Source organism: Pristiophorus japonicus, chromosome 5 (genome assembly GCF_044704955.1).
Source record: "Pristiophorus japonicus isolate sPriJap1 chromosome 5, sPriJap1.hap1, whole genome shotgun sequence".
Classification (NCBI taxonomy): Eukaryota; Metazoa; Chordata; class Chondrichthyes; family Pristiophoridae; genus Pristiophorus; species Pristiophorus japonicus.
In genome coordinates this window covers 271,898,242-271,912,138 of record NC_091981.1, presented here as the reverse complement: position 1 = coordinate 271,912,138, position 13,897 = coordinate 271,898,242, and the positions used below count along the sequence as shown (strand labels likewise).

At 45.4% G+C, this 13,897-nt stretch overlaps 1 non-coding gene across 1 annotated transcript; it reads left to right on the top strand.

Annotated features, from left to right (window-relative positions):
• Positions 1-4,902: 4,902 nt before the first annotated feature.
• LOC139264825 (U2 spliceosomal RNA) lies at positions 4,903-5,098 on the top strand. Its single transcript, XR_011593415.1, has one exon. It is a non-coding gene; the product is annotated as a U2 spliceosomal RNA (small nuclear RNA).
• Positions 5,099-13,897: the final 8,799 nt, after the last annotated feature.

Here is a 13,897-nt window from a genome sequence, read left to right as displayed (position 1 = left end):
TGCCACAAACAAAAATTGGCCTCTGCCTATCTCAGCTGACAGCTGAAAAATAGCAAGCTGCACGAATTCGCAAAGAGGCCAGCTGGCACCAGTGATGCCATAACTCAGCAAGAGTGAGCACCTATGGGAGAGCAAGGAAGAAGATTGGAATCAGACAGGGAGAGTCCTTTATCTGTCTCCAGCAATTTATATAGAGGAGGATCCTGTGCTACTTTAATGCAATAAATATTACTTTGATGCACTTTGTAAACTACTTTCCATGTTGTTTCAGTTATTTTACGTTGCAGTTTTTTATTGCCCGAGTTCTTATTGTTTAACACCTGCCTCACACCTCGTTTTATTTCATTGCTCCCAAATATAAGACTATAAGGGTGGTACCATGTATTAAATCATCCCAGTGGGGATAAAGGATATGATTTCATGGATCTGATTTTCCCCTGTTATCTGACTTTCAGCAATCTGACAATACTTACCCAGCAGAGAGACTTTGAAACATTAATGTGGCTTCATTATCCCAGTAATATATTGTTTGCGCTATGTCCGCTCTCTGCAACCCAAACAAACATTGGGTAGCGTACGGTCCAATAGAAAGTGGAAAATGGTTATCCACTTCGTGACGAGATGAGGCTAGAGATCTTTGTAATCATAGCTTGATTTCGAGAGCATTTCAATTTACAATGATTTGTCAATTCAGAGTATTTTACAGAAATAGAAGCTGAACATGGTTGAGAATAAGATTAATGTAAATGCATCACGGTTGTAAAATGATTAAAGGTTGTAATAAATCTCTTAACAAATAGAAGATTTGTACTGAGCCAAGTATTGAGAGCCTGAGTCCTTTCAGCTGCCAGGGGCCAATTCCATAGCTTTCACTCATGTACAATAAATGGGGGGTGTTGGGGGTGTTCGACTTCCTTCACCTATGTCAGCCAATAGCTCAGTGGGTCGCATCCTTGTCGCTGAGTTTGAAGGTTGTGGGTTCAAGTCCTACTCCAGAGACTTGAGCACAAAAATCTAGGCTGACACTCCAATGCAGTGCTGAGGCCTCATCTGTTTTTTCAGGTGGATGTAAAAGATCCCATGACACTATTTCGAAGAAGCGCAGGAGAGTTATCCCTGGTGTCCTGGCCAATATTTATCTGTCAATCAACATAACAAAAAAACAGATTATTTCGATCATTATCACATTGCTGTTTGTGGGAGCTTGCTGTGCGTAAATTGGCTGCTGCGTTTCCCACATTACAACAGTGATTACACTTCAAAAAGTACTTCATTGGTTGTAAAGTGCTTTGGGACATCTGGCCGTTATGAAAGGTGCTATATAAATGCAAGTCTTTTTTTAATGTCATTGTGAAGTTTGCAGAAACTGGTCTCACAACTGGAACAAAGCACCTTGAGACTAGTCTAACCCACAATGTTTAAATGATCCAGGAACAGTCAGTCATTATTTGGTTTCTTGGCACTTCTGTGCTAAGCTTCTGGAGCACTATTTTCATGCAAAATTTATTGAGGAAACCACTTTTTGTTTACCAGATTGATATAAATCTTGTGAAATGTTATTACACTGAAAAATGTTATCAGGCTGCTTGTGACTAATGATTTTGTCCCAAACAGGCAGCGGAAGGAGCATGCGGCAAACCAGACTCCCCACCCACCCTTTCCTTCAACCACTGTCTGTCCCATCTGTGACAGAGACTGTAATTCCCGTATTGGACTGTTCAGTCACCTGAGAACTCACTTTTAGATTGGAAGCAAGTCTTCCTCGATTTTGAGGGACTGCCTATGATGATGATAATGTAACGAACAGGATAAAGGAAGAAACATTCGCATGTACATTTTACCATAATGTGTCAGAGTGCTTCACACAGCAGAGGACTTTTGGAGTTCAGCGACTGTGGGTGTGTGAGCCAACGCGGCAGTGATTTTGCACTGACCAGGTCCTACATACATCATCATCATCATCATCATCATAGGCAGTCCCTTGAAATCGAGGAAGAATTCTTAGATGACTGAACAGTCCAATATGGGAATTACAGTCTCTGTCACAGTTGGGACAGACAGTCGTTGGAGGAAAGAGTGGGTGGGGAGTTTGGTTTGCCGCACGCTCCTTCCGCTGCCTGCGCTTGCTTTCTGCATGCTCTCGGCAATAGGACTTGAGGTGCTCAACACCCTCCCGGATGCTCTTCCTCTACTTAGGATGGTCTTTGGCCAGGGACTCCCAGGTGTCGATGGGGATGTTGCACTTTATCAAGGAGGCTTTGAGGAATGAGATGAATAATGAGGTTTTTCTTAAGTGTCATTGGCTGAAGGAGGAATCTGTGCTTCTTTGAATAGTGTCAATGGATCTTTAATTTCCATCTGAAAAGGTAGATCACAGCTTAGCATTTCATCTGAAGGACAGCATCTCTGACACTTCAGAGTTCCCACAGAACAGCACTTGAGCGATGACTGAAAGGATGTTCTCATTGTGTGGGGCTCAAGTCCACAACCATCTGAGCCAGGGGTGAGAGCATCACTGGGAGCCGGGCTGATTGGCTATTCTTCAAAAAAGATTACTTTTTACATTTCATTTTCTCTCAAATTGTTTCCTACTGAAAGCTGCTCACCACCACGTATCCTCTTCCGTTGGTGGTCAGTGCAGGAAGGTAGCTGGAATAAGGACCCAGATGTCTTTCTCTGCTCTACAACAACACATGTGACAATAGATTAGGATGGATCTTGATACATGGAAGGAAACAATCAAAGTTGAAGGCTATGGTGGAAAAGCATGGTCTCACCTTCAGTTCCAACAAACCGAAGTACCTTCCCATGAATGGATTCTATTGGGAGAGGAACTATGCAATGGCCCTCATCAGCTAGGAATGGACTTCTCATTGATAGAATGGAGGAGTTACCTGAAATCTTTATTGACTTTAGCTTACTAGAATTAACACCAACCTGACACCAGTCATTTCTCCTACTCTGTCAGAGAGGGGTGTTATTTTAGATTGCTTATGGAAGACCTTAAAATTAGAGCTAGGGCACTCAAGTGTGATGTCAGGAAGCATTTCTTCACACAAAGTGTCATTAAAATCTCTCCTCCAAAAAGCTGTTGCGAGCTGGGTCAATTCAAAGTTTCAAGACTGTGATTGATAGATTTTTGTTAGCATGGGGAATAAAGGGGATGGAACCAAACTCGGGTAGATGGAGTTGAAATGCAGATCAGTGATAATCTAATAGAAAAGCGGAACAAGCTCGAGAGGCTGAATAGCCCACTCCTTTTCCGATGTTCCAAAGATGCTGACCTTGATTTCTAGATGTCCTGGTGTCAGCACTAGCACATGGCTTATAGACAATCATAATATTCAAATACAAATTCATTGTTTCTGTCCACAGAGAACCACACTGATCAATGCAATTATTTTGATATTTAAGCTAAAATTAGTATAGCCCTCTGATGCACTAACAGTCCATCACATGCGCATTTAGTGGTGAGCACTGGGAAAAATGCCAGCCCAAAATAAAGGATTGGTTGGATTTATTCTCCACGGGATTTTGTATTATTGAAATATATTTGCTATGAACTAAATCTCCTTTTACCTCTTTTCTAATCAGAGAGACAGGAATGCCTTCTTCACTGTTTCAAAGAGAAAAATGTGGTAAAAATGCTATCTTCTGTATGCAGCTGGGATGAAGCTAGAATTATGACATTTTTCTCTCTCGCTCTCTCTCTCTGTATGCACGTGTAATCAAAACAACAATATTTATATCAGCGGGTGTGTAGCTGAGGGTATACATGGGTAACATGGGTATACATGGCACTGTCCCCCAGTCATCAAGATCCATGGCGCGGCCCTGGACAACGTGGATCTTGATGACTGGGGGCCAGTGCCATGTATAGGAGGCCTATTATCAGCAAGGGCAGACATTGACGACGAGGTTCAACACTGCCTCCTGTGTACCAGCGCAGCCTTCAGCCGCCAGAGGAAGAGAGTGTTCGAAGATCAGGCCCTCAAATCTGACACCAAACTTGTGGACTACAGGGCTGTAGTGATACCCGCCCTCCTGTGTGGCTCAGAGACGTGGACCATATACAGTAGCCACTTCAAATCGCTGGAGAAATACCACCAACGATGTCTCCACAAGATCCTGCAAATCCCCTGGGAGGACAGACGCACCAACATCAGTTTTCTCGATCAGGCCAACATCCCCAACATCGAAGCACTGACCACACTCAACCAGCTCCGTTGGATGGACCACATTGTTCGCATGCTTGACACAAGACTCCCAAAGCAAGTGCTGTACTTGGAACTCCTACACGGCAAGTGAGCCCGAGGTGGGCAGAGGAAACGTTTCAAGGACACCCTCAAAGCCTCCTTGATAAAGTGCAACATCCCCACTGGCACCTGGGAGTCCCTGGCCAAAGACCACCCTAAGTGGAGGAAGAGCATCCGGGAGGGAGCTGAGCACCTCGAGTCTCGTCGCCAAGAGCATGCAGAAAACAAGTGCAGGCAGCGGAAGGATCGTGCGGCAAACCAGACTCCCCACCCACCCTTTCCTTCAACCACTGTCTGTCCCACCTGTTACAGAGTCTGTAATTCCCACATTGGACTCAGGTGACAGAACATTGGACTGTTCCGTCACCTGAGAATTCACTTTTAGAGTGGAAGCAAGTCTTCCTTGATTTCGAGAGACAGCCTATGATGATGATACATGGGTAAAAGCCATATACCCACTTTTATTCCCAGGATCAAACTGTACGCTCACAGTTCAGCCAGTGGGAATGGTGATATATGCTTCTCCCTTTAGTGCCTCCCCATCCTACATGAGTATGCAGAGATGGGAATCCCCCTCACTGGTGGCAGTAGAGCGACACTTGAGACAAGTGCCTTTTCCCATCCATTAGAGCATCACTGAGGTAAGCGCACTTCTCGGCCTTTTGGCTAAGATCAAGTGTAGTACCGTTTCTGACCAGCCACCATGACCCCAGGGTGGTTCCTCCCTGGTCAGGAAGGTATATGCTTGCATTTTTGGAAACAGGAGGTGGGTGGGGAGGTTTGACCCATCCACCTCCACGGAGGTGTGTGTGGGGGACCTGACCCATCCACCTCCATGGCATGAACCTGGTATTGCAGTACATAGAAACATAGAAACATAGAAAATAGGTGCAGGAGTAGGCCATTCGGCCCTTCTAGCCTGCACCGCCATTCAATGAGTTCATGGCTGAACATTCAACTTCAGTACCCCATTCCTGCTTTCTCGCCATACCCCTTGATCCCCCTAGCAGTAAGGACCTCATCTAACTCCTTTTTGAATATATTTAGTGAATTGGCCTCAACAACTTTCTGTGATAGAGAATTCCACAGGTTCACCACTCTCTGGGTGAAGAAGTTCCTCCGCATCTCGGTCCTAAATGGCTTACCCCTTATCCTTAGACTGTGACCCCTGGTTCTGGACTTCCCCAACATTGGGAACATTCTTCCTGCATCTAACCTGTCTAACCCCGTCAGAATTTTATATGTTTCTATGAGGTCCCCTCTCATTCTTCTGAACTCCAGTGAATACAAGCCCAGTTGATCCAGTCTTTCTTGATAGGTCAGTCCCGCCATCCCGGGAATCAGTCTGGTGAACCTTCGCTGCACTCCCTCAATAGCAAGAATGTCCTTCCTCAGGTTAGGAGACCAAAACTGTATACAATACTCCAGGTGTGGCCTCACCAATGCCCTGTACAACTGTAGCAACACCTCCCTGCCCCTGTACTCAAATCCCCTTGCTATGAAGGCCAACATGCCATTTGCTTTCTTAACCGCCTGCTGCACCTGCATGCCAACCTTCAATGACTGATGTACCATGACACCCAGGTCTCTTTGCACCTCCCCTTTTCCTAATCTGTCACCATTCAGATAATAGTCTGTCTCTCTGTTTTTACCACCAAAGTGGATAACCTCACATTTATCCACATTATACTTCCAGGAACGGTGCAGTGGCTCTAGGCCTTTTGGCTAAGAGCATTGGCGCAGAGTGATCCTTGGCATGTGCAAGGTGACCTCTGGCGTTTGTGATTTGACAAAGAATTGGAACGATTGGCTATGAATTAAAAAAAAAAAAAAAAATCACTGAGGTAAGCGCAGCTCTAAAAGCAGAAGGAGAAGTTAAGGGTAAGGAGGGAAAAAATGGGTGGTAATGAGGGAATGAGTGAAAGGAGAAAAGGCTGATAGTGGTGATTTGAGGGAAAGAGGCTCAACGCCTGGGATATCGTTTTGGGATTAGACAGGAAGGAAATTTCCAATTTTAACTCAGATGGGGTGGGGTGGGGAGAGTGCCAATATTAACTGAGGAGGTTGGCGAGGGAAAAAAACTAACTGGTTAAACTAGGTTAAAGGGGAACAGGTTCACTTGAGGGAGAGAACAAGGTTAACGATGCCAACCTGAACCAGTGTGCTTGTTTGAATTGTGAAAAAGAAAGACTTGCACTTTAAGATCTTTTTTCATGACCGTAGAATGTCCCCAAGGATAATCACTGTTGTAATGTAGGAAATGTGGCAAGACGATCCCACAAACAGCATTGTGCTGATGACCAGATAATCTCTTTTTAGTGATGTTGGTGGAGGGATAAGCATTGGCCAGGACACCAGGAAGACCTCCTCTCCTCTTATTCAAAATAGTGCCATGGAATCTTTTATTCCCACCTGAGAGAGCCGAAAGGACCTCAGTTTAAAATTTCATCCAAAAGATGGCACCTTTTTCCTACGGCATTCCCTCACCACTGCACTGGAGTGCCAGCCTGGATTTTGTGTACAAATCTTTGGAGTGGGACTTGTCCCCACAACCTTCTGACTCAGAGACGACAGTGCTACCCACTGAGCCACAGCTGACAATGCTTGTGGAGGGAGTGGGAGATGAGTAATTATATGACCAAAGGTTGGCAGAAGAGAGACCACCTCTCTGTGACAGGGTGCAGAATTGGTTCATAGAATCATAGAAATGTACAGCATGAAAGGAGGCCATTTCGGCCCATTGTGTCCGCGCTGGCTGACAAAGAGCTATCCAGCCTAATCTGAATTTCCAGCTCTTGGTCCGTAGCCCTGTAGGTTACGGCACTTCAAATACACGTCCAAGTACTTTTTCTGCCTCTACCATCCTTTCAGGCAGTGAGTTCCAGATCCCCACCACCCTCGGAGAAAAACATTCCCCTCAAATCCCCTCTAAACCTCCTACCAATTACTTTAAATCTATGCCCCCTGTTAGTTGACCCTTCTGCTTAGGGAAACAGGTCCTTCCTATCCGCTCTATCTAGGCCCCTCAGAATTGTATACACCTCAATAAGGTCTCCCTTCGGTTGGGGTACAGTGTCTCTGTGAACTGTGGGAGGGCATTCATTGTGGAAGAGTGATTGTTAAAGTAACTTTTGGGAAAGGAATCTTCTGGCTGGTCTGTTGAAAATCCAAATACATCTCCGAAAAATGCAGGCATTCCGCATGAATGGACAGAAAAATCATGAAGCCTATATGTTCGCAGTTTCCCAAGATGCATTCCCTGCTATGCCGCTCCGTGCTGGGAGCTCCTTATGTTTCAAAAGTCTTGCAAGCAACATTTTCAGAATTGTCAAAAATAGCTAGAGGCAAGCTGTTAATTGGCAACAAATGCATCACTACTGAAACAACAACTAGTGTAATGAATGGCAAGTTAACATAAATCTTTGAGACTTTGCCTAGGCAACTGCTATTACTGGCATCCAAGTATCACTAATGATGAGCAAAATAATGGCAAATCAGTAAGACTCTGTGGAGAAAACCCTTTGTCAAAATGAAGTGTTTCTATTTTTGCTTCAGTTTTCCAGTTTTTTTTTGTCACTAATGATGAGTCCGTCTTTGGAATTAATATCCCTAGGTTTCTCCCAGATTTTTCTGCAATTCTTCATGATTGGGAACATTCAATTTAGCTGAACTGAACTTCAACCTCTGATGTTCCTTGACTATATAACCTTCCCCTCCCATCCCACCACCCGTTAACTAGTTAGTTAATGCAGCCCACATCATTGAGTAATTTTATTTGAGAGGGTTTTATATTGAATGTGATGCAAACATTCATTAGTAGCACCACCTATCATTGCATCAAAGCCACCAGAACCGTTTAGCTCCATTGCTAAAAATATAAAATCACATCTGCCGTAACAGATACGTGTAAATTTTAACACTTCCAATGGGAACTCAGTATTGAAGGTTTAAAAGGAGATTCACAACAATCTGGATACAGAAAAAGCTGGTATCAGTAAAAGAGACCACAAAGCTGTTGATTGTCATAAAAACCCAACTTGCTCACTCATTTCCATTATAAAATTAAACCTGCTCTCTGGCCTATATGTGATTCCAGCCACACACCAACGTGGTTGACACTTTCCTGCAAAGTCAGTCAGCCGTCTCGAACCATTATATAAAAAAAGCACTGTCAAAATACCTTCACCACATGGACTCCAGTCTTTTCAGAAGAAGGTCCACCACCTCCTCACAGGGTTACTCGGGATGGGCAATAAATGCCGGCCTTGCCAGCGACACCCACACATCCTAAGAAAGATTTTTTTTTCCATGGTCTGTCCAAATCAATATATTAAATATATTACTGCAAATCCCCTGGGAGGACAGACGCACCAACGTTAGTGCTCTCGACCAGGCCAACATCCCCAGCATCGAAGCACTGACCACACTCGACCACCTCCGTTGGGCGGACCACATTGTTCGCATGCACGACACGAGACTCCCAAAGCAAGCGCTCCACTCGGAACTCCTACACGGCAAGCGAGCCCCAGGTGGGCAGAGGTAGTGTTTCAAGGACACCTTCAAAGCCTCCTTTATAAAATGCAACATCCCCACTGACACCTGGGAGTCCCTGGCCAAAGACCGACCTAAGTGGAGGAAGAGCATCCGGGAGGGCGCAGAACACCTCGAGTCTCATCGCCGAGAGCATGCAGATACCAAGCACAGGCAGTGGAAGGAGCATGCGGTAAACCAGACTCCCCACTCACCCTTTCCTCCGGCAACTGTCTGTCCCACCTGTGACAGAGGCTATAATTCCCATATTGGACTGTTCAGTCACCTGAGAGCTCACTTTTGGAGTGGAGGCAAGTCTTCCTCGATTTCGAGGGACTGCCGATGATGATGATTAAATAACCAAATGATATTTTAAATAATAACGATTAGATCAGGTTGAAGCAATCAATGTCATGTGGCAGCTGCTCAATACTTCGACCAAACTGTTATAGGCAAGCTTTCCCACTAGTGCACTCACTAATCAACAATGAACAGGAAAATCATAGGATGGTGAGCAAAAAAATCCAGACCACAATTGGTGACACTTTCTAGATTACTATTCCTGGCCTCTGGATTACGGGTCCAGTAACTAACGCCCTATCCTGCGGGTCAGAAGCTTGTGGGTTCAAGCCCGAGTACAGATCTGAGTACATAATGTAAGCTGATTCTTCAGGTTGGCACTGAAGGAGATCTACATTTTTCGAGGCGCCACCTTTGAGGTGATGCGTTACTCTAAGGCTGGGGTGGACGTGAACAAGAAAGATCCCATGGCACTATCTACCCGACAAAGTGGAAAATTGCCCAGGTATGTCCTGTCCACAAAAAGCACAACAAATCCAGCCTACTCTCAATCATCAGCAAAGTGATGGAAGATGTCATCAACAGTGCTATCAAGCAGCACTTACTCACTAATAACCTGCTCACCGATGCTCAGTTTGGGTTCTGCCAGGATCACTCAGCTCCAGACCTCATTACAGCCTTGGTCCAAATATTTACAAAGGAGCTGAATTCCAGAGGTGAGGTGACAGTGACTGCCCTTGACATAAAGGCAGCATTTGACCGAGTGTGGCATCAAGGAGTCCTAGTAAAACTGAAGTCAATGGGATTTGGTGGAAAACTCTCCACTAGCTGGATTCATACCTAGCACAAAGGAAGATAATAATAATAATAATAACTTGTATTTATATAGCGCTTTTAATGTAGTAAAATGACCCAAGGCGCTTCACAACAGTGTTACAGACAAACAGATAAATTTGACACTGAACCACAGAAGAAATTAAGGCAGATGATCAAAAGCTTGTTTAAAGAGGTAGGTTTTAACGAGCATCTTAAAGGAGGAAAGAGAGGTAGAGAGGTGTAGAGGTTTAGAGAGGGTGTTCCAGACTTTAGGGCCCAGGCAGCTGAAGGCACGTCCACCGATGATTGAGCAGTTATAATGAGGGATGATCAATAAGCCAGAATTTGAGGAGCACAGACATCTCGGGGGATTGTGAGCCTGAAAAAGATTACAGAGATAGGGAGGGGCAAGTCCACGGAGTGATTTGTAAACAAGGATGAGAATTTTGAAATCGAGGCGTTGTTTAACTGGGAGCCAATGTAGGTCAGAAAACACAGGGGTGATGCGTGATCTGAACTTGGTGCGGGTTAGGACACAGGCTGCTGAGTTTTGGATGAAAGATGGTTGTGATGGTTGGCAACCAATCATCCCAGCCTCAGGACATCGCTGCAGGAGTTCCTCAGGGCAGTGTCCTAGGCCCAACCATCTTCAGCTGCTTCATCAATGATCTTCCCTCAATGATAAGGTCAGAAGTGGGGACGTTAGCTGATGATTGCACAGTGCTTAGTTCCATTCGCAACTTCTCAAAAAATGAAGCAGTCCGCATGCAATAAGACCCAGACAAAATTCAGGCAAGTAACATTAATGCCATACAAGTGGCAGGCAATGACCATCTCCAGCAAGAGAGAGTCTAACCACCTCCCTTGATATTCAACTGCATTACCATCATCAAATCCCTCACCATTAACATCCTGGGTGGTCACCATTGACCAGAAGGTTAACTGGACCAACTACATAAATACTGTGGCTGCCAGAGCAGGTCAGAGGCTTGGTATTCTGCAGCGAGTGACTCAACTCCTGACTCCCAAAAGCCTTTCCACCATCTACAAGGCACAAGTCAGGAGTGTGGTGGAATATTCTCCACTTACCTGGATGAGTGCAGTTCCAACAACACTCAAGAATCTCTGCACCCTCCAGAACAAAGCAGTCCGCTTGATTGGCACCCCATCCACCACCTCAAACATTCGCACCCTCCACTACTGGCGCACCGTGGCTGCAGTGTGTACCATCTACGAGATGCACTGCAGCAACTCACCAAGGCTTCTTCGACAGCATCTCCGAAACCTGTGACCTCTGCCACCTAGAAGGACACGGGCAGCAGGTGTATGCGAACACTCTCACCTCCAAGTCACACACCATCCTGACTTGGAAATATATCACTGTTCCTTCATTGTCACTGGGGCAAAATCCTGGAACTTCCTATCTAACAGCACTGTGGGAGTACCTTCACCTCATGGGCTGCAACGGTTCAAGAAGTGGGCTCACCAGCACCTTCTCAAGGGCAATTAGGAATGGGTAATAAATGCTGGCCTTGGCAGTGACACCCAAATCCCATAAATGAATAAAAAAAACTTTTCTGAAGAAGAGCAGGGAAGTTTGCCTAGTGTCCTGCCCAAAATTAATACCATAACCTGCTCCGCCAAAACAGATAATCAGGCCATTTATTTTGTCGCTGATCTACACTGGCTTCTGGTTATGCAACACCTCGATTTCAAAGTGTTTATCCTTATTTTCAAATCCCTCCATGGCACTGCCCCTCCCTATCTCTGTAATCTCCTCTAGCCCCACAACCCCCCAAGATATCTGCGCCCCTCTAATTCTGCCCTCTTGAGCATCCCTGATTATAATCGCTCACCCATTGGTGGCTGTGCCTTCTGTTGCCTAGGCCCCAAGCTCTGGAACTCCCTGCCTAAATTTCTCCGCCTCTCTACCTCCCTTTGCTCCTTCAAGACGCTCTTTAAAACATATCTCTTTGACCAAGCTTTTGGTCACCTGCGCCAACTTCTACTTATGCGACTCGGTGTCAAATGTTTTCTCTCATAATACTCCTTGTATTTATATAGCGCCTTTATATACGTTAAAGGCGCTATATAAATACAAGTTGTTGTTATGTAACTGTCTTCCACTCATTGCATTTTGCTGGAGGAATAATCCTGCTTTAATTGGGAGACTTTGCTATAGTCATTACATCGTATTCACAGCAGAGAAATAGGCTACTCGACCCAACAAGTCCATGCCGATATTTATGCTTCAGGCAAGCATCCTCACACCCTTCTTCATGTAACCCCATCAACATATACTTCTATTCCTTTCTCCCTCATGTGTTTATCTAGCTTCCCCTTTAATACATTTGAACTATTTGCCTCAGCTACTCCTTGTGGTATCCAGGTCCACACTTTACCCACTCTTTGGGTAAAGAAGTTTCTCCTGAATTTCCTTTTAGATTTATTAGTGACTATCTTAATTTTATGGCCCCTAGTGCTGGTCTCTCCTGCAAGTGGAAACGTCGTCTCTACGTCTACCCTAATCTTAAAGACCTCTATCAGGTCACCCCTCGGTCTTCACTTTTCTGGATGAAAGAGCCCCAGTCTGTTCAACATTTCCTGATAGGTATAACCTCTCATTTCTCATATCACCTTCTCAGTGTCTCTGTATCCAATCTGTTCGCCATAAGTCCTGCAGTAAGACCCACCCCTCCTCCAACTCATTGGCTGCCACAGTGGTATCAATACTCCGATCATTAAATGCCAAAAGCAAGACAAAATGAGGTGAAATGGGGCAAGTATAGAAATAAAAGATGGGTCCAGAGAAGGTGTAAATGGTTACAGAATGTCCACGAGAAAGTGGCTAAGATCTAAAGTTGTTAAATTCACTATTAAGGCCAGAAGGCTGTAAAGTGCCTCATAGAAAGATGAGGTGAAGAGTCTCAATGGACTCGCCCGCTGGTGGAAATAGAATCTCTTTTACATTTCATAGAAACAGAACAACTGGCGGCAATTGGAAAATAAACAGAAAATGCTGGAAATCTCAGCGGGTCAGGCAGCATCTGTGGAGAGGAAGCAGAGTTAACGTTTCGGGTCGACGATCCTTTGTCAGAACTGGAGAGTATTTGGAAAGAAGAGATTCTTCTCTCAGAGGGTTGTAAATCTGTGGAATTCGCTGCCTCAGAGAGCTGTGGAAGCTGGGACATTGAATACATTAGATAGAAATAGACAGTTTCTTAAACAATAAGGGAATAAGGGGTTATAGGGAGTGGGCAGGGAAGTGGAGCTGAGTCCATGATCGGATCAGCCATGATCTTATTAAATGGCGGAGCAGGCTCGAGGGGCCGTATGGCCTACTCCTGTTCCTATTTCTTATGTTCCTATGTTCTTATGTTTTTATCTCCTGCGCTTGCACAGGAAGGTGTGTGGGAAGGGGAGGGGGTGCTGGGGGTGACTGCGGAATGGACCAGGGTGTCAAGGAGGGAGCGGTCCCTTTGGAATGCTGAGAGGGGGGGAGGAGAAGATGTGATTGGTGGTGGGATCACGCTGGAGGTGGTGGAAATGGCGGAGGATGATCCGTTGAATGTGGAGGCTGGTGGGGTGAAAGGTGAGGACAAAGGGAACACTGTCGTCGTTCTGAGAGGGAGGGGAAGGGGTGAGAGCAGAGGTGCGGGAAATAGAACGCACTCGAGGGCCATGTTAACCACGGCGGAGGGGAATCCTCTGCTGAGGAAAAAGGAAGACATGTCAGAAGCACTAGTGTGAAAGGTGGCGTCGTCAGGGCAGATGCGACGGAGACAGAGAAACTGGGAGAATGGAATGGAGTCCTTACAGGGAGTAGGGTAGGAGGAAGTGTAATCCAGGTAGCTGTTGGAGTCAGTGGGCTTATAGTGGATACTGATTGATAGCCTATCCCCAGAGATGGAGACACAGAAGTCGAAGAAGGGAAGGGAGAATCGATGGACCAGGTGAAGGTGAAGGAAGGGTGGAAATTGGATGCAAAGTGAATG